At 33.2% G+C, this 27940-nt stretch overlaps 2 long non-coding RNA genes across 3 annotated transcripts; one reads left to right on the top strand and one right to left on the bottom strand.

Annotated features, from left to right (window-relative positions):
- On the bottom strand, window positions 1-27940 carry LOC127869538 (uncharacterized). The gene is made up of 2 exons (XR_008044665.1): window positions 27695-27940; window positions 1-792 (listed from the first exon to the last, which is right to left on the bottom strand). It is a non-coding gene; the product is annotated as an uncharacterized LOC127869538 (long non-coding RNA).
- Window positions 3955-18820, top strand: LOC127869537 (uncharacterized). 2 transcript variants are annotated; one of them, XR_008044663.1, is made up of 9 exons: window positions 3955-4161; window positions 4977-5048; window positions 9536-9776; window positions 12153-12233; window positions 14382-14471; window positions 15460-15552; window positions 15928-16117; window positions 16906-17129; window positions 17977-18820. It is a non-coding gene; the product is annotated as an uncharacterized LOC127869537 (long non-coding RNA). The 2 variants fall into 2 exon arrangements; XR_008044664.1 differs by lacking the exon at window positions 4977-5048.

The raw sequence follows: 27940 nt of genomic DNA, 5'->3' as shown, positions 1-27940 counted from the left end.
TTTTGAGACATTCTTTCTACAACCTAACACAAGAAATACATCTTATAAATACCTAATTGATTTTTAAAGACCATAGGGAACACCTACTCTAACGATATGTAATTTTCATGGACCCCCCTTTCACTGATATATCCCCTGCCACCTTAAGTTTTTTAATATATGCATAATAAAACAAAAAGCTTTTGTTATATTGAAATATAATGTTTAATGAATTAAATGCAACATTTCTGAACTGTATCCTGTGTTTTGTTTGTATTTTATAGTAATTCCAAAATTTCACACAATTCAAGGGAAACAACCAGAACAGAAATAATCCAAAAAATAGTGTTCCTATTCACAACATTTGACTCTATTTAGTAGAGAAGCACACAAGTTATATGTCAAATGTTTAAAATGATTATTGACACTATCAATCAGTCTTACAGATGTATATTCCCATATGATTACATAATACATGCACCAAATATTGATATTCATTCATTAAAATACCATTCAAAATGAGATCACTCCATGAGAAATCACAGCACAGTTATAAAAACAATCACGCTAGGAAAAACAAAGGTGTACTTTTCAAAAAAGGAGTATTTCCAAACTATAAAGTTTCTGCAGGCATGTGCCCTGTTGTAGAGAAACAAGTTCAAGATTCTATTCCATTGAATTCAGACCCTGACCTGGAAAGTGTCGTGCGATTGGGTGATTCTGTGGCTAACGATGTCTTGAATGCGTGTAATCGTTCTCGGGGTCCACTCGTTCTCCCTTTTTAACTGCGACCACGTCAAACAGTACCACAGTCTGAAAATCAAAGTGCTACAATTGGAAACAGTGGGCAAATATATCTGACAATGAGAACATCATTGTAAACAAGACACAGCTTGGAAACATTTTCAAGTGCATAGGGAACCTTCATGAGCACATATTTTCCTTTTGTTAATGCTTTGAGGCCCATAACTTAAGTGCTTGATGTGTACACAAAGTTTACTGTGGCATAAATGTGACACATGCATTTTTGATGACATGGCATGTTTATTTTCAAGATAATATAGTGCATGGTGAGCTTTAAGCCTTAGCCTTTTGCCGCGGAAACTACACCGCAGAACACCATAGACGCTGGGAGTGTACGCCCCCTTCCAGATGTGGCATTCACTTATTATTTCGTATTTATTTTCAAATAAATGCTTCAATCTTAGTCTTTCTCTGTTAGGTGTCACATGAAGAAATATGTTGCCATAATGACTTCAAATAAGAAGAAAAAAGAATGTATGTTTGCGGCATGTTACAAACCACTATTTTGCATAATTTTCCTATCTTTACCAATTTTTTCTACAAAACTGCAGACTTATCTTGCTTATTTTAGTATTCAAGCTCAGAAAATGTGCAAATGTAGATGCTATTACACAAATATGAGTTTAAACATTGTTTTCCAGTGCGAAACCAGCACACTTGAAATTTTCCTAAAATTAGCAATTTTTTAAACATTATTACCTCCCTTTGTTTTCCATAATCTCAACCATAGCGGTTAAAAGATATATGCAAAATTATGTTCGATTTGTTACCGCAACACATTTGTGGAATACATGTATCAATTTTCGTATGATATACACAGTTTTAAAATTTTGCGTTTTGCTATTAAGGGGGCAGGGGATATATTTTTGACCAAATTTCGAGCTCCAAAAGGCCGCAAACAGTCAAATCCATTGCATCAAAACAGAAAGTGACACAAGAAAGCATTTGTGTGTCAGTGTCAAAGCATAGGCAATATACATTGAAAATACAACCAAAGACAAGGCTGGCTTCTTCACTTGTGAAACTATGGCCCTTGATCTTTCCCCCCACCCACCTCATTTTTAATGAAAAATTGAGAAATTTAACCCATTTCATGGCATGCACAGAACATTCAAACAGAATGCAATCCTAGTTTTGGCTACATTACTCATTAATTTCATCCCTGTGCTTTGTTTATTTACCTAGAAAAGTGTCTCCCATTCGTTTAGATTTTTCACAATTCACCTTCAAAGTTTTGTTCTGTTTCTGCAGCGTGAAATATTGACTTCCGACAAAAGTGAAAACCTCCTTTTTGAAGATTCAAAATTTCCTTGCTAGGGAGCTGTGGCTAGTTTTAATGTTTTTTTCCAAAATTTTGAGACATTCTTTCTACAACCTAACACAAGAAATACATCTTATAAATACCTAATTGATTTTTAAAGACCATAGGGAACACCTACCCTAACGATATGTAATTTTGTAATTTATGGACCCCCCTTTCACTGATATATCCCCTGCCACCTACAGTAGGTATTTGTATGCTTAATTTTAAATGCGATATTAGGCGGTTAAATAATAAATGTTCTTCTTGTATGAAATAAAGCGCAAGTTGTCTGTTAAACTGCTTATTTTCGTATATAAACAGATACGATTTTACTAACAAATGTCATTCGTCCTTGCTTTTATCAAAATAAACATTGTCAAAGCTAACCTTTTACAAGTTTAGGTGATGTGGAAATTAGCTCAACGGCAACGTTATCGGAAACAGAAAAAGTATTCAATTTCCATTAGTTTTTGCGAAATACGATTTCATTGATTGAAGTTTTGTGAATCATAATCGGTAACTGGTCAGTTCGTACCTATTCTAAGCGGGTGCTGGACGTTTCGTGCCACTGATAATTTATAGGCGGATAGGTGTGAATAATATCGTATAGAAGGTGTGAATAATAACAGCAAACTTTCGCACCTTTGATTGTAACATCTGTTCAATTTTAAAACAAGATTATTTTATTTCATGACATAAGAGTCAATTTACATGCTTAATACAAAACATTAACAAAAAATTACATAAAACATTTTCAAAACATTGGCATTAACCATATCCAAAAGTGAATGTATACAATCATGTTAACAATAGCTTGATTGATTACATAAATATATTCAAACATTTGCAATAAATTGACATTAACAATATCAGAAGTGAATGCATACATACATTTTAACAATATCTAGATTTTTTACATAAATAAATTGAAACATTTGCAATAAATTGACATTAACAATATCAGAAGTGAATGCATACATACAATTTAAAATGTTTTAATACACATATACAAAAGTACATAAATATATAAACAAAAATACAACAGCATACTATCCTTTCATATACATACACAAATCAGATATACAATGTATTGCATTTCAGAAGTCATCATTGTGGATTTTGTCCATGGTTGTGCTTGGTCCCAGCCCGATGATATGGCTGCACGCTCTCAGCAGTTCAGTAGTTGTTATGTCATCGTCTTCGTACTTCTCCCAGATCTCGAAGAGTCGCCCGTGCACTTCGATCTTTGAATATTTTCCGGTGTTCCCGAGTCAGGGCGTGTTCCGACACTAGGCGTATTGTTAGATCCACTGTTTCTACCTCACGGCGCAACAGGAGGCACGTAAACCCTAGGTCGCACTTACCCCAGTCTCACACGACAGATGCTACCATCTTTCACATTCATCGCATGAGTTGGCTTTATCTTCTTCACCAACATTCCGTGCACAGTACACACAAGGATATTCGCAAGCCATTACTGGTTTTGTGAATTCAACGAACAACACACGTTTTTATACTATCAATAAATCATTTTATTGTATTTTTACAAACACATACACATGATTCATAAACAATAACAACACTTTATGTTTTATATTTATTGAACATAATGAACTATTTACAAATATTTGTATAATAACAATAAATCATTTTATTTTTAGTTATTTATTATTATAATTGTCAACATTGTTGTAATTTTCAACATAAATATACACTCCAATATCATTCACACCTATACAGCATTATTCACACCTATCCGCCTATATATAATGATTGGGACGAAACGTCTACCTCTTTTCAACACAAATATCAGTGGCACGAACTGGTAGTGGTACGAAACGTCCATAAACCTAAGCTCGTACCCTACAGCATTGTACATTGTACAGATGCTGAACAAATTTGTTGCAGGACTAAAAAGCTAAATGTTTTGTGCAATAGGTAACTTAAAATTTTTCCGTCAGGTTCTTCTTCCATGTGATGACATCATGTCTGCAATGAGACCTCTAAGAAAGAATTTCAAGAACTTTAGGCGATAAGTGGGACAGATCTGTTTCTAAAACGGGATGAAGAAAAAGGTATGTGCATCAATGAAGGGAAGCATTTAATTGTTTGCCGATTCATCATATAGACGAGTTGATCGTTATATAGACAAACTGATTGTTATTGCTTACAATCGGTATTTTTCTTGCATGCGCAGTTACTGGTTGGGCTATGGCAAAAGCGCTGATTACTGATAGCCTCAGGGTACCAATTCTCGATTTTTTTGCCGATTTTATTTAATTTGTCAAACTGTTTCAAGTGTTTTAAAATTAATTTAAGCTGATATTTCATGTAAAAGACTTCTCTTTCTGAAACTATAAAATATAAAGAAAACAAGCGTTAGTAACTCGCCCTTACCGTTGGTCAAATGAAGTTGGTTATGTTTACATTTTGCAACCGATTTGGAACCAATTATCGACTGTTCACTCATGCAAGCCATCAGACATTTGCAACACACATAAACAGGTAAAATAAATTCATTTACATTGCAACTGACGTGGATAATCATTACAAATGTATTTTGTTCATTTAATCAAAAGATTAATACTAATTGATACTTTGGACAAACATTTTCCTTTTTTGACTTCTCTAACTACTGCTTGTAGAGCACAGACTGAGTATTTATTTGATTTTTTTCGTGTCATTTGTCTAAAGGAGAGAGAAAATTAAATCTAAATAGATGTACTATATTTATCAATATAATGATTCTCAATAAATGTGGTTGAATGGTACCGAGTTATAAATGTGGTTGAATGGTACCGAGTTACGAGTTGGCTTCAGTACGAATTGATCATTAAACAACTTAGTTGTTTGCAACCTAAGCCATTAAAATAATATTGTTCTCACCTAGGTACAAGAGTAGTCCCGCAAACAATCCTCCACAGCTGGACAGAGTGATGCCGAGAATAATCAGGAATTCTGGGTGATTTAGTTGTCTTTACGACTTCAGCTTGTAGCATTTTCGTGGTAAAATATTAAACTTTTACTTGGTTCAATGAATCTTTGTCTGCAGTTGTGTTTACAAAGTCAATAAGAGGCTGTCAAAATGGAAGTTTGCAAATAGAATGTATTCATATTGGACTTACTTAAATAGGACCCGATTTCAAATTAGATAGATAGATAGATAGATTTATTTCGGAGATAGCATACATACTCAAAATGCATTGAAACAACCTGTACATAAAACAATATGAAGTAAAAACAATCATAATTGAAAAGTACATGCATAGATTGCACTATGGCATGCACACTAACGCCAAGGATTACACAAAAAAGAGTAATATCCCTTATTTCCATTGTGGTCCTTGAAATTCAACTATTCCACTGTGTGTAAATTTTATAATTTATAAAAATAATTCGAGAATTTGTTCCGTTCGAGAATCGGTACCCTGAGGCTATGGAAAATATATGCAGTTAGTCATGTTTTTATCAGAAAATAAGCAAAAACTTCTAAAATGAATACTTTAACACAATAAATAAATTTAAGAACTATATCACACCACACCAACATGAGCTTTGGAATAATTGTATTGTTATTTTTTGTAATAATAAGCCTACATTTATAAATGATTGAGGTTCACCGTCCATTGGTCTTCAACTTGGAAGCTCTGTCAAATGTTTTGTGACAGAAATAAAAGTATTTTATTGGGAAAAAAGTTATAATCTTTGTGAATTAATATTGGAGCAGTCATTGGAATCATTTTAATGAATTAACCTCATTAGTTCTGTATGTATTTGTAATACACAAATGTAGGTGGTAAATTGAAGAGTAAAATGAACCTACAAATGATTCATAATATCAATTTAAAATAATTACATCAATATAAAACTATTTTATCCTTCAATGGACAAATAAATAAATAGGTATATATATTGTGTTTTTGTTCATTGTAGTACGCATATATACATATTTAGCAATGATTTCATAATTTATTCGATCAAAATATATACCACTGATGAGCTTCCAATGTTTGTATTAAGGATAAATAGTTTTTGATCAAATTCATTATTAAACATTGTTCACCACATAATGACATTTTGATACTAAAATAATCGTATTATAACATGCTTACAAGGTCATCCCTTTAAAAAAATAGAAAGATACAGGCTATCTATACTATACAAGTGATGATGGTGATGATTATGATGATGATGATGCAGTTGATAATGATTAAAAGTGCGAGCATTCGCTGATTGCATTCAAACATTTATGTTTACTGAACCACCATTTTATTGGATTAGTATTGTATTTATTTATTTTTTATATGCAACAATTTATTGTCTATTGTTTCTTCTAATTTTCTATATTATAAAATTTATTTATTAAGACGAAGAAAGTGATTAAAAAAAAAGACACAACTGCATGCTTTTTTTAAGGTTCAAGATGAAAGCATTATTAATCTTGTTTAATTACTGGACAGACATTCGCCACCTGTTGGGGGCGGGCACTTTGGGTCACTAAAGTTTATGACACTCTTGTTAATAGTAACTAAGTATCTGTCAAACAAAGGGCCAATTATACCACGGTTTACATGTTGAAATCACGAGTGTCGATGCTTGTGAACACATGCAAATTATTTTAAAGTAGACAGCCACTTTCCATTTGTGCTTTTAAATTTTGTCCAGACTTGGTAAGGTTTCAATATTCAATTTTCGTAAAAATCAAAGATGCAATCTAATAAGAAATGTTTTTTATACACGTTGGATTAATTGCTTAGTCCATTTTGTTTATTTTAGAACCATATATATGCTGAAACAACTTTAAATGATAAACCAATGATAATCAAACGGTGTTATCTTGTTTGTACAAGTAGTTGTCACCTAAATATTGTTTGTGTATATTTATGTTGAACAAGTTGATTTCATAACTTCAAATGCTTTATTAGCGAAAACAAAAATACAATCTTACGTTTTTTATCAAAGTTATTTATTATAAATAATTATTAATATAATTGAGTTTTACTGTGTTTTGATGAGTTAAATACTTGCGGAAATTACAGTTATTTTCAACATAACCTATAGATCAGCGTAAAGCCAACTGCCTTTTTCCAACTAGTGGGCGTAGTCAGAAAATAGCAGGTGCGCGTAACGTCATTCGTCAACTTTTCTATAATAGCACATTAGAGCGTAGGCTACTTTGCTCCATATTTTCTTGCACAGTCCAGCATTTATATTATACTAAAACGAGTATTTTCCATATAGGAAACAGATATTTATAGAAACGTGATATAATGATGAATTGTTTCACCCAAACTTGATAAACTTTCCAGAAATGATATTGTTTGCTCTGCACTATTTTACCTAGTACTGAATATGGATGTTTTGTGGGTGGAATCAATAGTTCGCTTTTGCAAGAGTGTTATTTAGGTTGAATTGATTAAAAAAGATTGATGCTGTATACAATTGAGCGCTTTTTAATATAAATATAAATTGATGACAATGGAATGCAAGTGGTAATAAAGTTTAACTTTGAAGAACCAAATGAATTGATATTAAATATTGTTATATATAAGACCTATTTAATTTATTATTTTGCCTGTTCTTTATTGTACATGATTCTGATACAGTGCAATGTCTTGCAAGGACCTGTCTTGTGTAATTTCTTATAGCAACTATCTCTAAAATTAACACTTACGCCAAACATAAATACTTGTATGTTTGTAAACAACACTTTACAGGCGGACTATGTAGTCGATCTACTTTCTGCAAAATTGGCTCATATGAATAATCGGCTTACATTCAAATTTTTCCGATCAATTCATGTTCGTAGGCATAGTCAAAATAATTAATTTAAAAAAATAATAAAAATAAATTGATTTCAAGTTACATTTCAGTTTTTCTTGTTTAATCTTTGCTTGTACATAAAATTATCATTAGTAAAATAAACAAAGGTGAAACTTAAGCTGCCCCAGCAGCAGAACATTCCCATCATCAACCGCGCCTACTTAAATTACGATAGCCCTTTAAAAGAAGTGTGAGAATTATGTTAGAATATAACTTTTTGTATACATTTTGAGGAAAAAAAAACATAACACACAAATTGTATTTATCTGTAACTCTCAATTATAGAACTACTTTGAACAAAAATATTATAGCAGTTCTCTGTCTGCAGGCCCTTATCTTTTGCTAAAATCAGTTAGTTAACAGGTCGACACAATATATTTCTTAATGAAATACAAAAATAAGTATAATATAATTAATAATATTAATAAACACACATGATAATATTAATTACACACATGGCAAGATTAAAGTTCTAACCAAAAATCAATTAGGCATTCCTGGTATTAATTTCGTCAAGTCCTTCGTATAATCCTATGTATAGAGAAACAAGTTATTTATAACCGACCAATGACGTTACACAATGCAACTTTCAATTGACACAGTGCCATATGGTACAAACGGAATGGAACAATGATAGTGTTTTTAGATCTGGAATAGCAATACTTGTAAGTTTTTATTAACTTTATTGTAATGCAACTAGTAAAATAATGTTTATATTTTATATAAAGTCACTCTTGCATGATCATCTGCACTGTTTGCTGCCGTTAAAGCTTCCTACTTTTCTTTACTTGTTGGAACGATGCTATTGTAAATGGACGTTCAACAATATGAGGTCGATATATATTTATAGGAGTAGTTTGTAAGCTGTAGGGACTTGCATAGTTTGTATGCCAACGTAGTAACTAACTTAATTTGTATGACAGTGTAGTGACTTGCCTAGTGTGTATTCCAATTACATGACATGCCTTGTGTGTCTGCCGCTGTAGTGACTTGCATAGTTTTTATGCCAATGTTATAAAGTCCATTGTTTGTATGCCAGCGTAGTGACGTTCCTAGCGTGTATGCAAATTTCATGACTTAGTTACATAGTGTGTGTGCCACTGTAGTGACTTGCATATTTTGTATGCCAATGAAGTTACTGGCTTAGTTTGTATGCCAGTGTAGTGACTCGCCTAGTGTGTATGCCAATTTCATGACTTACATAGTGTGTGTGCCACTTTAGGGACTTGCATAGTTTTTATGCCAATGAAGTAACTAGCTTAGTTTGTATGCCAGTGTAGTGACTCACCTAGTGTGTATGGCAATTTCATGACTTACATAGTGTGTGTGCCACTGTAGTGACTCGCCTAGTTCGTATGCCAATTTCATGACTTACATAGTGTATGTGCCACTGTAGTGACTTGCATAGTGTGTATGCCAATGTAGTAACTTCCATAGTTTTATGCCAGTTTGGTGACTCACCTAGTGTGTATGCCAATTTCATGACTTACATAGTGTATGTGCCACTGTAGTGACTTGCATATAAATATAAAATATTTATAAAAAATTTATATACTATATGATTAAATATATATAATATTGATTAACTTTTACAAATCTTTTATTGTTTATTTCTCTTTAAATTAGGTTTGATGGAGCTACAGAAGATGGCAGTTTTGGAAGGCTTGTACATGTAAATGACTCCACACACCCCAATTGCAAAGTGCAGTGCTTTGAGGAGGAGGGTCTACCAAGCTTGTATTTTGTTGCCCTCCGTGACATTCTGCCACTGGACAGACGCTACAGGTGACTGTGCCAGTGTCATCTCTCGTGCAGAGATGAAGTTGTGTATAATTATGGTGCAGGACCATATCCATGGAGGAAAAAGGTACTTATTAATAAAGAAATGTTTCCTCTAAATGGCCCTTTTTACACCCCCACTACTAGATGATCCGTCTGTCCCAAAATTGGCTGTCCTCTAACTTCCTGATGAATTGCCTGAGGCCTGTTTCTACTGCCTTCATGGGTCCGATAGTGGGACCCTTTCCCAATGCCAAATATGCATAGTTTTTCCCAATTCGTACCCCAAAATTCCCAATTGTAAAATTACCGTGTTATTTTTTAGCTCATCTATGCTATTATGACCTGTCGTTTTCCGTCGATGGGGGTCGTGTGTCAACATTTTTACTTAATTGACATCTCCTTCTAAATCGATGGGCCAGTCTTGATGTAAATTGCCAAGAGTGAAAGTTTTTCAAAGAATTGCATGCCAACCGAAAGGAAAAAAATCTCTCTAAAACTGCAAGGTCTAAGGCTTAAATAGATATTTGGCATGAAGCATCGTCTGTTGGAACTCTACCAAGATTGTTTACAGTACACTGCAACGCCCATTTATCGCAGACCGGTAATGCGGCCTACTATGGCACGCAATGAAGCATGAAAACAGTCGATTAGTGACAGTGTTGTTTGCACACAGCCGGGGTTGTTTTTAACATTTAAGAAATAACTAATTAGTGTCCCTGCAAAGGTTATAATGGCAGTATACTGTACTTTAAATCGTTAAATTTTGCAACTGGTCATTCTGTCTCTGTACACAAAATACATCGCAAAAATGGATACGCATAATACTGTCACACGCAAACATAAACAATTCTTGATAACTGAGAAGATCGAGATAATAGACACGAACTGAAGAAGATGGCAACAGATTTCCATTGGTCAATCCATACTGTTTGATAGGAAAGTTTGTGTACATAACATTATTTCATTTATTTTGGCAGTCATTTTAAGGATCATCTCATGCTATTGAGTTACAGCAATAGATATACCCTGTTGAAGGTTTTATAGAGATGCCACTTAAGCAAACCTTTATACATAAAATATTGATTATCTAAAACTGAACTAACTACAATGCATTGAAGTTATAATGTGATCAAAGTCTTCTAGTCATTTTGTGAGAAGGAAATTTAAGTTGTTGTGTCATATTTGCTGCTATGTTTCATATACTGATACAGTTTGCGAAATTCAGATTTTAAAGTACTAGCCCAAATTCTTACATATATAAAAAGTAAAATTTCTTAGTAGCCCGACTATATAAATGTTTAAATTGTTCCCACTAGCCCGAATGGATTTTCACTAGCCTTCAGGCTAGTGCGAATTTCGCACACTGCTGATAGGTAGCAAACAAAGTTAAGTCATTAAAAGTTACAGTTTTATTTATACAGAGGTTTTTTATGCCTCTCACATCTTGATGCAGGACACATGTAATGATTGTGTTGGCCATTAGTAAATCCGTCCATAGGATGGTCTTGTGCAGGGATTGACCTTTACTGTTGGGAGGGGACGGTCCACAGGTCTGGCTACCTTCAAAGCCTACTTGTCTGATACTGAATATACATGTACTGGTCCTGATAATCAAAAAACACCAATTTGCATTATCCCATAGTGCATACAATAGCATAAAAATCCAAATGATTATCAAAATTGAATTTTGGCAAATAATAAAGCACATATAAATATTTTCAATATATAATATAACATATTTCGCTTAGAATATTATAAACCATTGTTGCTTAAATAAAGATCTAATATAGAATACTTGAACTAGACTTAAATTTTACACTATGATTTTTTGTGTGCTGAGCAATCAATAAGCAATTAGAGCAATTTAAGTATTTATCGATATTTGATAGGGCTTTCCATTTCTTTTTGTTTTGCAATAATTCCTAAAATGTGAAATCTAGACTTGAATTTTGCTTACTTTGATTGTGTGTTTTTTAAAATAGGGTTACAATTTAAAACTGCCTGTTGTAGAAAAAATATTTGCTGAGTTGAAAAGTTGTTCATCAACTATTATTGCGTCTGGAAAAATACTAATGATATCCAATTTTAGTCAAATAATGGCCTAATGAGCCATATAAGCTAACCTCACTTTGGCCTTGACATAGTTTGTACTTAAAATATTAGAAATGGGTCATCCAGCACGAGCAATAAGCATGTGTGGGAGGTGAGCACAGCATCTTGTTTTCAAGGAAAATAAAAATATGCCTAATGTGTAATTTGTGCTCTAATATATAAACTAAATAGTACATGTACAAACACATTACTGGGATTATAAATATAAATTACAAAATAGCTTATGTCTTCCAACACAGCTTGTCAGGGCATAAAATATAATAATACAGTAAATATATAAATGAAATGTAGCTATTTAATTTGAAACATGTTTTGAAATCCAAACAGTATTGTTATTTTTAAACTGCAGTTCGAAAACCTGTGACGTTATAGTATCCAAGCCAGGTGTGAGACCAGTCCATTGCCAACTTGAAGTTTAAACAACGGAAAGGTAAGTATTTAAAACCTGTAGATTATTTTTCATGGCATTGTGTAATATGACGCATGTTGCATTTAGATACAAAACTGTGTTTTTGAGCAAGCACTCAATTTTTTTCGCCTAAAACTCTTATAAAAAAAAATTAAATTGATATCAAAACTTACCTATTAGTCACGTTAAGCAGTTTGATCTGTAATAATTGACAAAATCCTGTCCGTATCAATCCTTGAGCCATATTTACTGTGTTGCAACAAATAAGAGCACAGCAAATATGAGTGCAAGAAAATGGGAAGCTGTCTTAATAAAGATAACTAACAATAAAGAGCTTGAAACTAGATTTTTAGCTCTTCGCTACATTGTTCAGAAAGTCGATAATGTGAATGTAAAGATATAGTTTTTCCTGTTCTAATTCATAGCGATAAAACCTGTAGGCATATTTTAAAGACAGTGCTAGTAGCATTGTAAACATATCTGGTTTATTAAAGTATGTACATTTGATCTTTCCTATCAGTTATTTGCAAAATAATCAGATTAAAATGACAATAAAACTTGAAAGCAGACATGAAAGCATTAAATGACAAAGAAAATGCTTCCATAAGCAATAAATAAACAAGTACTGATGTAGATTTCTTCCATCGTTTATTAGGATTATGTACTTTAAACCAACTGTCAATTTAACTTGTATGTTCAGATGAAAACTAATCGTTGCTTTAAAACAAGCTTATTGTTCATTTGAAAGCAATGATTTTTCTGAACTTTTATTCAATTTTATATTGAAATATGTTTATTAACTTTATTTGGTTAATTTTATTTATGTCACTGTATCTGATGAAAAACTCTACCCAATCTAAGGTTGCGTTCCCCTCTCATCATTCTGTTTATACAAGAAATGCAGTTATAAAGTAAGTACTCAATTCTAATTTGATAATCACTTTAAAAAAGATAATAAAATCACTGGCATAACACTTCCTGAAATACTAGATTGTTGTTTGCTACTAACTTAGTTTTAAGAATTAAGGGTTATACTAAATTGACTTAAAATGCTCTGTAGCTGAAGTATATGCTACTAGTAATTCTTATCTACTGGTTTCATTTACTGCCCTTTTGGGGGATCTTTCAACTTGCTTTCTTTATTAAATACATGAAATTACATTGTTATATTTATCAGTGCTTAAAGAAACATTACTACTCAAAATTAACGAAAATTTCGTTCAATATTTCGTAAAATAAAGCTAAACAATTAAAAATCATTGTATCTTATGGAAATTACCGAAATTTTAACGCCAGACGTGGTCTGATAAAATAGATGTTTGTAGATACAAAATGCTCGTTTTTCTTCTTGTTTTACATATTTAATTCCATTTAATAACATGGAATTAATTGTGTCACAAATAAATAAAAACGAGCATTTTGTAGCTACAAAATATATGTAATCATACCACATCCAGCGTTGAAATTGTGGCTATTGCTATAAGGAACACTGATTTTTAAGGTGTTTACTTTATTTTAGGAAATACTTTACAAAATTTTCATTGACTTTGAGCGTTATAAGGGCTTTAATTGGTGGCTCCCAAAGTGATAACTCATGACAATGCAGGCTCTAGTGGCTTGAGTGTTTGTACACACACTCTACATGCAAGTCACTACACAGTACACACTATGCAAGCTAGTACACACTATGCAAGTCACTACTCAGTACTCACTATGCAACAAGCCAGTACACACTATACAAGTCACTACACAGTACACACTATGCAAGCTAGTACACACTATGCAAGTCACTACTCAGTACTCACTATGCAACACGCCAGTACACACTATACAAGTCACTACACAGTACACACTATGCAAGCTAGTACACACTATGCAAGTCACTACTCAGTACTCACTATGCAACAAGCCAGTACACACTATACAAGTCACTACACAGTACACACTATGCAAGCTAGTACACACTATGCAAGTCACTACTCAGTACTCACTATGCAACAAGCCAGTACACACTATACAAGTCACTACACAGTACTCACTATGCAAGCTATTACAGCATAATTAATTAATTGGACATGAGATCTATACAGTTTTCAAGCTCTTCATTAAGTTCATGAGTATTAATTTGTATTTTTTATGTGTTTTAATAATAAATGTTTAAATCTTCAGGACAAGTTTGCTTTATACACTGATGTTGGAGCTTGGGGAAAGCCACTTGACTACATTACCCAGCTCAGGCAGTCTGCAATACTCAAAGAAGTGAGGACTCTAAGATAAATAATTTGTATGGATCATGGTGATAAAACAACATACATCATAGATAGCTGAATCAGGGCTTTTTCCTTCTGTGAGAATGGACGTTTTTCACAAATTTGAGAAATTGGCGACTCAAATTTTCACAATTTTAAGAAGTTCGTGACTAAAATTTTCAAAACATTAGAAAGTTCACGACTCATTTTTTTACAATTTTGAACAGTTTTTTACTCATTTTTTTCACAATTTTGAACTGTTTGCGACTCTTTTTTTCACAAAATGAGGGTTGGAGCCAAGGACGCTCCACAAAAATAGGAAAAAAAGCCCTGTTAATTAGTACTTTGTATTAAGTAGTGTGTTAATTTTTTAAGGCATTATGAATACTATTGTGTGAAAATCTGTCATAGCCTAGGACTATAATTACTATATTTAATAAAACTGGTCAAAGGAATTTTGAATCAAACTATATACTTTTGGTAACGAAATCAAGCATGTTACCACTGAGACAATCAGAAATTATAACTGAAAGCTATATTTTAAGGATATGTGAGTAATAATAATACAGGTTTTGACATTATTGGAATTTTCAGACATAAGTGGAATGTAGGGCACCTGTGTCATTTGGACATATTTCTGTTTGAATCTGTGACCATTTTTTTGGATATTTGTCATTTTGTAGACAATTCTCTTTGAACATTGTGGCATGCATAAAAAAGTTTTTTCTAATGTTCATAAGGTCTTGAGCTTTTCAACGAATGAATTTGTCTGTGCCATGTATATTGTTGGCTAAGGGATTAAATTTGTCTTTAAAGTGGGGCTCATAAAAACTTTTATCTGCAATATGTGCCAGTTATTCACTTAAATTGAACAGGATGGGTCACATAGAACTACACCGCATTGCATTGCTGCATGTCCCTATTTGAATGCTACACTGTCCTCAGTTTGACTTTTCACTGTCCTAATTAGATAAGATATTACTTTTTATATTATACAGTTCTTGATGACTGCAGTGTCCACGACTAAGATGTTGAACCAGATGGCCTACATCCAGAACTGACGCATGGAGTTCAAAACTACATGGATCAAGGTATTCTTTTCTGTGAAACCTTTTTAAAAAAAAGATTTCATGTACCTCACTCAGGCTAGTTCAGTTTATAGGGACTTTGTCCATAAACCCCACATTCACAGGTTAGATTCAAATAAAGAAGGAATTTATACATATGGAGGTGCAAAACAGCATGGAGCAAGGTATTCTTTGGTGTGAAACATGTTGGAAAAAAAGGTTTACATATACATCCAGCTAGTTCTATTATTTTGGAACTGGTTGATCAACCTCACATGCACAAGTTGGATGACAGTGACAGTCACAATGTTTACATTTTAAAATTAATGTATATGGCTCAATCTGTTTTCTAATGTCATGTTGTTACATGTACAGTAGTCTGCATCGGTTACCTTCTAGGCAGCTACGTTCGATTCGGCGTAAAGTCGCCATGGTTAGCCCAGACAGCCTTCCGGCACTTTGTCAGAGGACAGATCTTCTGAGATGTGATTGAGAGTCATGAGGTAGCTGCTGTGCAAATAATTGGCTCGGATCTGACAAGCCGCAAAAAGTTTGCCTTTTAAAGAGTGTGGCATATCATTCCAACAAGGTACATTTTATAATAAAATGATTAAATACTTGTTATATATACATGTGTCACTGTGAAACCATTATTTAGTTTAGCTGTTCATGTTATTATATTTTAATAAGAGTGAATTGAAACCTCAAATTTTTGTATTGTATTTTCACCTATATGGAACATGTGTTAGTAAATGTTTTTAATGTTTCTTATGATTCGAGACAAATAGTGTAAGCGTTTTTTGTTTTGATGATATATTACGTGTAATGAGTTAAATATTTTAGAAAAATATGTACAGTACTATATGCGTAAATGCATATACTTCACTTTTCTTATTTTATCCGAAGAAGAACTTGTCCAAAACACTCCAATGTTGAGTTTGTAAATATGTTTTGACATTTTTGGTGGTCAGTAGTTATTGCTATTTTAGATTCTCGTCTTGTAGTTAGTTCATGTACATTAATAAGGTATTGATAAGAAAAGTTTATTGGTTTGGTTTAAAAATGTATGAAGCGTTTAGATGATTAATTACTTCAATGTATAACTGTCATAGACTTTATAACTGGCGATTTATTTTTAATAAAAATTAATGTTGGATTGATTGTGGCTTCAAGGCACAGAAGACATCTCAGATACAGATGATTCCTGGAGTTCAAACATCACATTAAATTATTTCATTTTTCATTTGTAAATGTTTGGACTAACAATAGCAAATAAGCAAGCATATACAGGTATATATATCCAGTTCAAACTGTGTTTGATTTCAGTTATAAGTGCGGTGTTAAATATTCATATTGTATAAACCATAACAATTACAGATGTGCATTGCCCCATCACCTTTGTCCAGCCACCTGGCTTGACTTGTAACAGATATCAGGATTCCCTGCGGAGTAGTTGTGTGCTAACTTCTCGCGTTCCACCACCAATGATGGCTTCCCCAAGGCTACAACTACATACAGAAGATGATAGTCAACATTCAGCTTGTGATGTAAGAAACGGGCATTCAGCCGGCGAATATAAACAAGCACACCTTAACTGCTTGGTAGGTATATAGTGACGAGTACATGAAACTGTTTAGTTGTTGAAAATTAAAAATGGTTTTCCCTTGAATCATCAGTAGCAACATTAGCCAATGTAAATTTTGATGTATTCTTAATTAATTTATCATGGAAACTTTGAAAAGAACAATTTAAGTGTTATTATTAAGCTAAATAATGTGTTTGTACATTACTCTTTCTTGAATAAATTTGGAATAAAATAATTCCACTTTCCAAGCACGTGTTCTTTGTACACATGTACATGTAATTGACTTTATCTGTTTGTTTTACATTTTTATACTAGTTGATAATAGTAAATGTAGTTGACAGAAATAATTGTAAACAATATTGCTGTTACTGGAAAAATCCTTATAGTGTAAGCAAACACACCTTTCCATATGGAGAGGAAATCCAGGTTCAAATCGTGGTGGGGATCCCATATAAGCAGCAACTTACATAATGTGCATATAAATTATACAAAGAATAGTATGTGTTGTCATAGTGTGTGATATTTAATATTCATATTAAAATAGATATTAATTTTTTGACATTTTCTCTATCACACACACACACATACTCATTATACGCTGGCAGTGACATATTATGTATTTTTGCTTTATGTGATTTATCATTAGTACACCATCATTAGCTTTACGCTTCAAAAAAGGCTCATCACTCTCTACTGGCAATTAATTATAATTATTACCCTTTTTTACTTTAAAAAGAAAAGGGTTTGTTTTCAATGAGTGAGCATCTTTTTTCTACTACAGAATCTGATGTTCATATCTTCAGTGTCTTAATATAAGGCAAATACTGAAATAAAATGAATATTTCATGCAGTATTTGTGTCAGTTTTCATGTGCAGTGCTCATGGAAAGTGCAGGGAGAGGATCTTGCTGGAACACGTGCTCACCCTTAAGTTGGCTCGATTGGTAGCGCCCAAGTCACTGCCAGGGCCCATGAATAGGCCAGACGCCCTGGAGATGTGAACCACTGACACATGATCAGTTCCCCATCTAGAGCAGCACTAAAGGCGACCTCCTTAAAGCCTACTTTCTGGAATACATCTGTGTGCAGAGCTTGTACATCAAGTTGAAGACTTACAATTCATCTCATTGACAGTGATACAACATTTAAACAAAACCGTATTATGACTGAAAAATCTAAACAAAAACAAAATTTGTTGTTGTCTTATACCAGTGTCATGGCACACTGGTCGCTTTACTATATGCTGCAATAAATTGCTTCTTTTCAAGGATGAGGCTTTGTTGACTGCTTTAATAAATACATAATGTAAAATTACCTGCTCAACTATGAAATTATGTGAATCAAATATTGTGTACAACTACTGCTGGCCGCATTAAAAAAACACAATAAAGCTTCATTACTTAATGTGTCCGCAAAAATTTATTCCCGATTCTGATCAGTGACTCCTTTGTGTAGCTTATGTTTAACGACTGTTCAGTTTAGTTGCTTTTTTGAATAAGTTAGTTATTTATCAAACACAGTGTACTTTTCTAATCATTTTGCTCTATGTTGTATAAAGTTACTGTTCAAAATGAATCAGATATCTTAGATGAGCATTGTCTAATCTTTTTTAATTAAAATCACTTGTCATAAATATAACTTCCTGGGCTAGTTTTCAAAATTGCATATGTATTGCGCAAAATGTTTGTTCATTCGAATTCAAGTGTTTCAACAGTCAATAAATTAATATTAAATAAAAACAGTTTTAGTTGAATAATAATTAATGTTTTGGCTATTCTGTCTTTTTTACACTTACACAGTATTTCTATACAATTGCGGATAGAATTGAATTACAGATTGATATTATTTGACTATTTGACAGTTTGCATTCTACTGATTAATATACACAATCGAATAATTAACATGTATCTGAAAATCAAGAATAAATACAGTAACTAATTGTTATGAGTTATTACGGATTAAGTTCATATTGTATATTAATGTACATATATATCTTGTATAGTTGGTTGCTCATTCGACGATGCAGCCTGTCAAGTTTATAAATGAAGGTCACTCGCTGAATGCCAGATATATCCAAATCTTTCATTTACATTTAATTGATTGTATATCTTTAATATAATTAATGGGTACTTCAAATATAGAAATGTTTTAAAATAGGCATCGTAAGGAAAAAATAATCATAAGGTCCGTTTTGCGATAGACGTCTGCAGTCGAACTTGAATTTTACTATTAAAATAACGGTGTAAATAAAAACTACGCAACTACAGTGTCATTAACGATAATCGATTTTTACGCCCCCGAAGGAGGGCATATAGTGATCGGACTGTCCGTCCGTCTGTCCTTCCGTCACACTTTGCGTTAAGGTTTCTCAAAATGCTTATAACTTCTATGTCCCTTGAGATATAACCTTCATAATTGGTATGCATGTGTATGTAAACAATGCCTTTCCATACGCACAAACATGTTGACCCCTGTGACCTTGACGTTCAACCTAGGGTCCGCATTTGGGTTTGAAATCTACGTTTAGGTTTCGAAAAATGCTCATTACTTCTATGTCCCTTGAGATATAACCTTCATATTTGCTATGCATGTGAATATGGACAAGGCCTTTCCATATGCACACAAACTTTGATCCCCGTGACCTTGACCTTGAACTTAGGGTCCGCGTTAAGGTTTCGAAATCTGCGTTCATGTTTCGAATAATGCTCATAACTTCTATGTCCCTTGAGATATTACCTTCATATTTGGTATGCATGTGTATATGGACAAGGCCTTTCCATACGCACACAAATTTTGACCCCTGTGACCTTGAACTTAGGGTCCGCGTTTAGGTTTCAAAATCTGCGTTTATGTTTCGAACAAAGCTCATAAATAACTTCTATCAAGCGTTTATAGGGGGCATAAGTCATTATATGGTTACAGCTCTTGTTTTCTATATATATATATATATATATATATATATATATATATATATATATATATATATATATATATATATTTCATTCAAAACAATGTACTACTGCAAATGATGTTCTGTGCACTCGAAGTGTCACATTAACAATTCTTTACAATTATGAAGTTAAATATTTCGTTTATAAAATCGTACCCTATGTGATAAGCAATCATTTTATAAATACTTCAAAAGCTTAAGTAAACATTAACGAATAATCAGACACCTATTCTCATTGATCAGCTATCGCGTGTGCATCTAATAGCTATTGCATGGACACGTTATCACTCTTACGTGCACACGTAATAGCTATCGCATGCGCACGTATTAGCTATATCATTCTAACACAGTAACTGTAGCGTGTGCTCATAATTTTATTGCGAACATGATCAACTCTATCGCCCGCGTATGTAATACTATCAAGAGCGCACGTTATAATAGTGTAACGCACATAATAACTTAAGTGTGTGCACGTGATAACTATCGCGTACTCGCGTATTTACAATCACTAATGAAATAGCTCTCTTAATATCGCTGAACCATTACATCCCAGTTTCAGCACATCGGTCTTTGCATGGCGCACTCACGACCTCCAAGATATACACAGAACGCAAAGGTGCTCGTTATGCAGTCGCCGGCAACTTTTGGCGCAGCGACTAGGCATAGAACGCCATGTCGCCGCGATTACTTTGACCTTATTTCAAATAGGGTCGCCGTTCAAATAAATTGAATATGACTTTTGCAAGAGACTATGAAGAGAGTGCGTATGAAACGCCGTAGAAACACATCTTTGGCATCGTTATCTCTACAGGCGCTAGAAAACGTTTAGGGTCGGAGCCATCGGCGCGTTGTGTTGGCGTCCTTCAAACCTGCTTATACACCAATAAGATGTCAGAAAGCAGCCACCAAACCAACATACATAAGGATATAGCGTCTGTTAAAAGCTTGCTTATCAACATTGCAATGCAAATGTATATTTACATGTTTTAACTTAAGACATATTTTAAATACACGTAGACATGTCGACCTATAATACGCTGTCATTAGTGACAGGTCACACTGTCCTCAGTTGTGGGTCACACTGTCCTCGTGATGGGTCACACTGTCTTCGATGGTCGGTTGCCAAAAAATAAAAATAAGCTTTTCTTGGATCCTGCGTCCCTTTTCACAAACATTTAGAGTCTGAATCCGATACTAAAATACGAGTTACTAAACTGTGAGACATCTTCAGCTAGAAAATTGTTTTACTCTACCTGGTCATCTAAGTGTTGTCAACACTATGATTGATTTGATGTTTTTGACAATAATATAATTGTATATACGCTATATTATTCTTTTGAGTCTTAAATAAAAAATCTGTATATTTATGAAAATGATGAAGTTGTGAAATAGTACGTGATTTTAAATCATATTGCCCTCATATAGTGCAATCTATGCGGAAAACGTACGGCGTCTGCGCAAGGCGGCCCCAGTGGTATTCGTCACCGCTGTTAGTTTAAAAAATTCATAGCAAGCAGATTACATCACAACTCTTGTCAATTTGTATATGCATTTAATAGCGGTGGGTAATATTATTGCGCACGTTATTACCCTTGCGTGCACATGTAATAGCTATCGCATGCGCACGTAATAGCTATATCGGTCTCAAATAGTAACTAAAGCGTGCGCTCGTAATTTTATTGCGAACATCATTAATACTATCGCCTGCGTATGTATTACACACACTATGTAAGTCATGAAATTTGCATACACACTAGGCAAGTCACTACACTGGCATACAAACTATGCAAGTCACTACACTGGCATAACGAACTAAGATAGTTACTTCATTGGCATACAAACTATGCAAGTCACTACAGTGGCACACACACTATGTAAGTCATGAAATTGGCATACACACTAGGCGAGTCAATACACTGGCATAAAAACTATGGAAGTTACTACATTGGCATACAAACTATGCAAGTCACTACAGTGGCACATACACTATGTAAGTCATAAAATTGGCATACACACTAGGCAAGTCACTAAATTGGCATAACACACTAAGTTAGTTACTTCATTGGCATACAGACTATGCAAGTCACTACAGTGGTACACACTATGTAAGTCATGAATTGGCATACACGCTAGGCAAGTCACTACACTTGCATAAAAACTATGAAAGTTACTACATTGGCATACAAGCTATGCAAATCACTACAGTGGCACACACACTATGTACGTCATGAAATTGGCATTCACACTAGGCAAGTCACTACAATGGCATAAAACTTTGGAAGTTACTACATTGGCATACAAACTATGCAAATCACTACAGTTGCACACACACTATGTACGTCATGAAATTGGCATACACAATAGGCAAGTCACTACAATGGCATAAAACTTTGGAAGGCACTACATTTGCATAACACTATACAAGTCACTACAGTGGCAAACACACAATGTAAGTCATGAAATAGGCATACACATAAGGCGAGTCACTACACTTCTATACACACTAAGTTAGTAACTACATTTTTATACAAACTATGCAAGTCACTACAGTGGCACACACACTATGTAAGTCATGAAATTGGCATGCAGTGATAACACTAGGCAAGTCACTACACTGGCATAAAACCTTGGAAGGTACTGCATTTGCATAACACTATACAAGTCACTAGAGTGGCAAGCACACAATGTAAGTCATGAAATTGGCATACACATTAGGAGAGTCACTACACTGGCATACACACTAAGTTAGTTACTACATTTTCATACAAACTATGTTACTACAGTGGCACACACTTTATGTAAGTCATGAAATTGGCATGCAGTGATACACACTAGGCAAGTCACTACACTGGCATAAAACTATGAAAGTTACTAAATTGGCATACATACTATGCAAGTTACTACAGTGGCACATACACTATGTAAGTAAAAAAATTGGCATACACACTTGGCAAATCACTACACTGGCATACAAACTAAATAGGTTACTTCATTGACATACAAACTATGCAAGTCACTACAGTGGTGCACACACTATGTAAGTCATGAAATTGGCATACACATGGCAAGTCACTACACTGGCATAAAAACTATGGAAGTTACTACATTGGCATACAAACTATGCAAATCACTACAGTGGCACACACACTATGTGAGTCATGAAATTGGCATACACACTAGGCAAGTCACTACACTGGCATAAAATTTTGGAAGTTACTACATTGGCATACAAACTATGCAAATCACTACAGTGGCACACACACTATGTAAGTCATGAAATTGGCATACACACTAGACAAGTCACAACACTGGCATTAAACTTTGGAATTTACTACATTGGGGTATGTATGTACGCAAACTTTTTGGCAGTAGTATAGTGAAGGTCTCTTTTTGTCAGTAAATCTAAGTACGTTTCATATTCTAGTGATGTGTTGAGTACCCTATACATATCTAAAACTGAAATATTTTTCATATTGTCAAACCATTCTTGTTTAAATGTTTCTATAATTCTACATTTTAATTCACATAAAAACGAATTAGTACTTACCGTATTTACATTTTCGAATGTATTAGATAATCATTTAACAACTTTTTTGTACATTAGATACCCAATTTGTATACCGTTTATTACAAACATTGATTGCTTGGTTATACACAGTTTGCATGATAATATGTTTACTATTAACAACTTTAAGCCAATATTTTATAATACGAACATATATATTTACATACAGTGGGTGTCTACCTAATTATCCATACAGCGTGGTATGGCATGTGTTGATTTTAATATTTAACAACCTTTTGCAAAATTTTAATTGAATGCGTCGGTTTGTTCAAGCTGACAGAACGACTTATCGGGAGATATGCTATGCAGCTTTTTACAACGTGAATTACAATAAAAAATGTCTTCACACGCATTTTAATGATTTAAACTATTACGGTAAATAATTTGAAATTCAGTGAACAGTAATAAGACACTAAGCATGGTTATATCGTTTGATACGTATGTCGATTCAATAAAAGAATAATCTATATAAAAAAGCGCTTACCATTGATTCATAATAAGAACGTGAGTCCGCCTTATATCGGTAGACGGCTGTATGCGATGGACATCAACTTCTCAAACAGAACGGCATGGAGACGATTTAGTATTGCTTTGTTTGTGATGTCCATGGCTCTCAAACATACTCCGGAATAACACGATATTTAACGCAATGATTATGAGGAATGGAATACCTTTTTTCCCGATCTTTCATTCATGGCCATTCTTCTGCTTAAGATTTCATTTTAAAATAAAGATCGCAACTATGTTAATAGTAACAATGAAAACACTTTTTGGGAAATAATTTGTGTCTACATGGTCACCATAAACTAAAATTTTATGTCCAGACATGCATACAATTATTTAAGTACAACAGTTCACAAAGCAAAATAAAAATGTTGTTAAAATAGGTGAAAATAACCATACATTTTGAATAAAATCTATGCCCATTCATTTTCGTTCTAAAATCGAAATTCAATGTTCATTATAAACACATATTTTACTCAAATTGTTTTGTAAAATTTACAGATTTGTGCTGAGAAGTTTGCAAATAAGTGTTATCTTATGAAAATCTTTATACATAATTGAGTTGCGCATGACAAGTTACAACACATAGGATAAGGATAGGCATCAAACAACTGCAAATTAAAAGATCTCTGATCGGGGTGTAGTAGTTTCATATTGTGTTGCCAAAATGATCGTTAACTAACTAAATGTTGGATTAAAGAAACAAACACGTTAAGATTAATGGAAGAACGTAACTATTTTATCCAGTAAATTCAATTACACATTTTCATTATTGTAATTTTTTTTAATAAATATTTCGGCCAGATTGTACCAGTCTACTTGTACGTAATTATGCAAAGATAATGTTAAAAAAGCAAAATAAAAACACGTTGTGTACGGTTAATCAAATATAACATATACATGTACTGCTGATTGTGTACCAAGGTTCTTTCTGAACGTTTTTCACATTATATAGTTATATATGCTTTGCAATTTATTTTCACGTACGTTCATTAACGAATTTGAACAGTTTAGAGATTTTAGCCCTCTTTATTAAAGGTACTTCGAACCCCGATTTTGCCCCAAAATCCGATTTTTAATAGGCGTATAAAATAATATAAAATGCATCGAAAGGATTATCAATATATGATGCACATCAAATGTTTTTATAATTAAAGTATTTTAAGAAGAACATTTAGTTGCGAAAAAGAACAATTGAAGAAAATGAGGCTCTTTGGATCTGCAGTCAAATGCGTAACCGCTTGGCTTAATTGCTAATAAGTATGACTGTATACATGTAGTATGAGCTTTAATCAAGTACATTAAGTTAGGTTGTATAAGATTTGATAATTTTCTTTCAAACAAAAAATAATACACGTTTATTAACATCCTGGCATCACCCGTTATCCATATCAACTTATGGATTACCGTTTCCGCTTAATGGTTTATTTCAACGCCCAGGTTATTGGAGTTGAACAACGTACGATGACGTTTTATGATTTGAAATTACAAAAATATCAATGACGTTTTAGGATTCGGAAAGTTCTGACTAAAATAAAAATATAAACAAAATGTCATCGTGTATCAATAATCCTTAATGCAACTTATCTTTTAAAGTTGTGTTATACGTTAATATAAGAATGCGTGTTGTCTTTTTTTTATTACTGTCGTTTTTGACGTTTTCACATTCTTGAGCGCAGTACATTTACATAATATTTTATATTTTACTGGGGTATTTGGTAAAGAGATCTAACTTTGCCAATGTACTCCAATGTATTTTGACAGTCTAAATGCCTTAAACTTGATGACGCTTCGATGTTAATAGAAACATTTTGATAATTGCAAAGGAATGGTTGACACTTAGATATGAAGCATCTGAAAAAAATGTGGACGGCTCATTAGGAAATGGTAGGCGAGGTATAAAACCCGGAAATATCCGGAAAACCCGGAAATCTAAAAGGTTTACCACGGAAAATGTAAAAAAAAGGTTATTATACGTCCGATATGAATTATAATGGTACCGTTGGAAAGAAGAACCTCAAAAGTGTCTTACAATTTAAAAATAGGGTATTGCAGGGTCAGAGTTAGCCTGTAAATCGCGGTCAACGTCGGCCTATTGTGAGGGTGTTTTTTTACACACCAAAATGCCTAAAGGAAAACCCGGAAAAGGTAAAAGTGGTTATACAAACATTATTATAAATTCGATATTAATAAAATGCTACCGTTGTAAAGAAGATCATCTGAGGTTTCTAACGATGTAAAAAATAGTGTTTGTCGGTATTTTATTAGGGCGGCCAAAGTCGGCCTATTGATATGATTTTTTACACAAAACAATGTATTGAGGAAAACCCGGGAAGATAAAAGGGGTTATACAAGCAACATTTTTTCCAACCGACCATACATTATTTGGTACCGTTGTAATGGTATTCCTCCACCGTTTCTAAATATGTAAAAAAATATATGGTGAGAATAGCATATTATTACTGCTAATTGCGACCGAAGTTGGTGTATTTATTTAATGCTTTCCGGTGGTTTATAGAGAAATATCAGTGAATTAAAACTGATAATTTCACTGTTTCAAACAGTGAAAATTATCAGTGAGAATTATCGATAATTTTCATTGTTTACTGTGAAATGACGTCATTTTTTTACGAAATGACGTCATTATCCCAGCAAAATTCGTTAGTTAAACTCTTGAACAATGTATATAAACTGTGAAAAATGCATTAAATAAAAAGAAAATTTGTTGGATTCGGTGGATTATCGACTTTAATTCACTCGTGATCATAGAAAACATATATTTTCACTCGTGGCTGCGCCACTCGTGAAAATATTATTTTCTATGATCACTCGTGAATTAAAATCGGTAATCCACCGGATCCAACAATTATCCTCTATATTTTTATATTCATTACAATGACAAACTGTGTTTCCAGTAAAATCCGGATATGATAAAAGTGACTTTACAAGCATTATTCATTCGATATAATTGTAAATGGGGATCCTCTTAGAATCTAAAATATGCAACATTATTGTTTTGCAGTATCAGATTACTATTATTGTTAGCGTCGGACTCCATAGTTAGTATAATTTAAGTTCTATGAATGCTGATACCCAATTATGTTTTCCCAAAATTGGGGAAAATAAAAGGGGTCATAATAGCAATATTTGTCACCGAACCTTCATTAAAATAATACTGCTGTAAAGGGGATTTTATGACGCTCAAAAAGTATGCAAAAGTAATATGTTTGCAATATTAAAAGCGATTAGTAATACAACTTAAACTAACTTCGGACGAAAATTACAACTCACATTTGATATTACAAACAGATTACTTTTGCATTTAGATTTAAATGCTACGAAATATTTACCGGCACTTATAAATATTAATAAATCATTTGGCAAATACAAATGTTATGGAAATTCCAAGTATTTTAAGATTAAATAAATTTAATAAACTTGCATTTACTACATCACAATTTGGAAACTTCACGACTCGTTTTTGTCACAATTATTTCTAAGTTCGCGACTCATTTTTATCACAATTCTGAAGAATTCGGGACTCATTTTTTTTTACAAATTACCTGCCAACGGCCGCTTCCCAAAATCAGAAAAAGCCCTGTTTCTGCTATCATCGTAGGAAGAAGTATGGCTAATTTATGTTGTATATATTTCCATTTCAGTATGACTACTGAATATGACTAAATATTCGCGAATATAAACCCGAGTTCACAGAAATGAATGATATTTTCATTATTATTTCATGTTTTAAAATCACTGTACTCTTAAACAACTAGAACTTATAATTATTACCCAGCAAACAAATGACG

Source organism: Dreissena polymorpha, chromosome 2 (genome assembly GCF_020536995.1).
Source record: "Dreissena polymorpha isolate Duluth1 chromosome 2, UMN_Dpol_1.0, whole genome shotgun sequence".
Lineage (NCBI taxonomy): Eukaryota > Metazoa > Mollusca > Bivalvia > Myida > Dreissenidae > Dreissena > Dreissena polymorpha.
The sequence above is the reverse complement of the archived record's forward strand: the minus strand, read 5'-3'. Positions and strand labels throughout refer to the sequence as shown.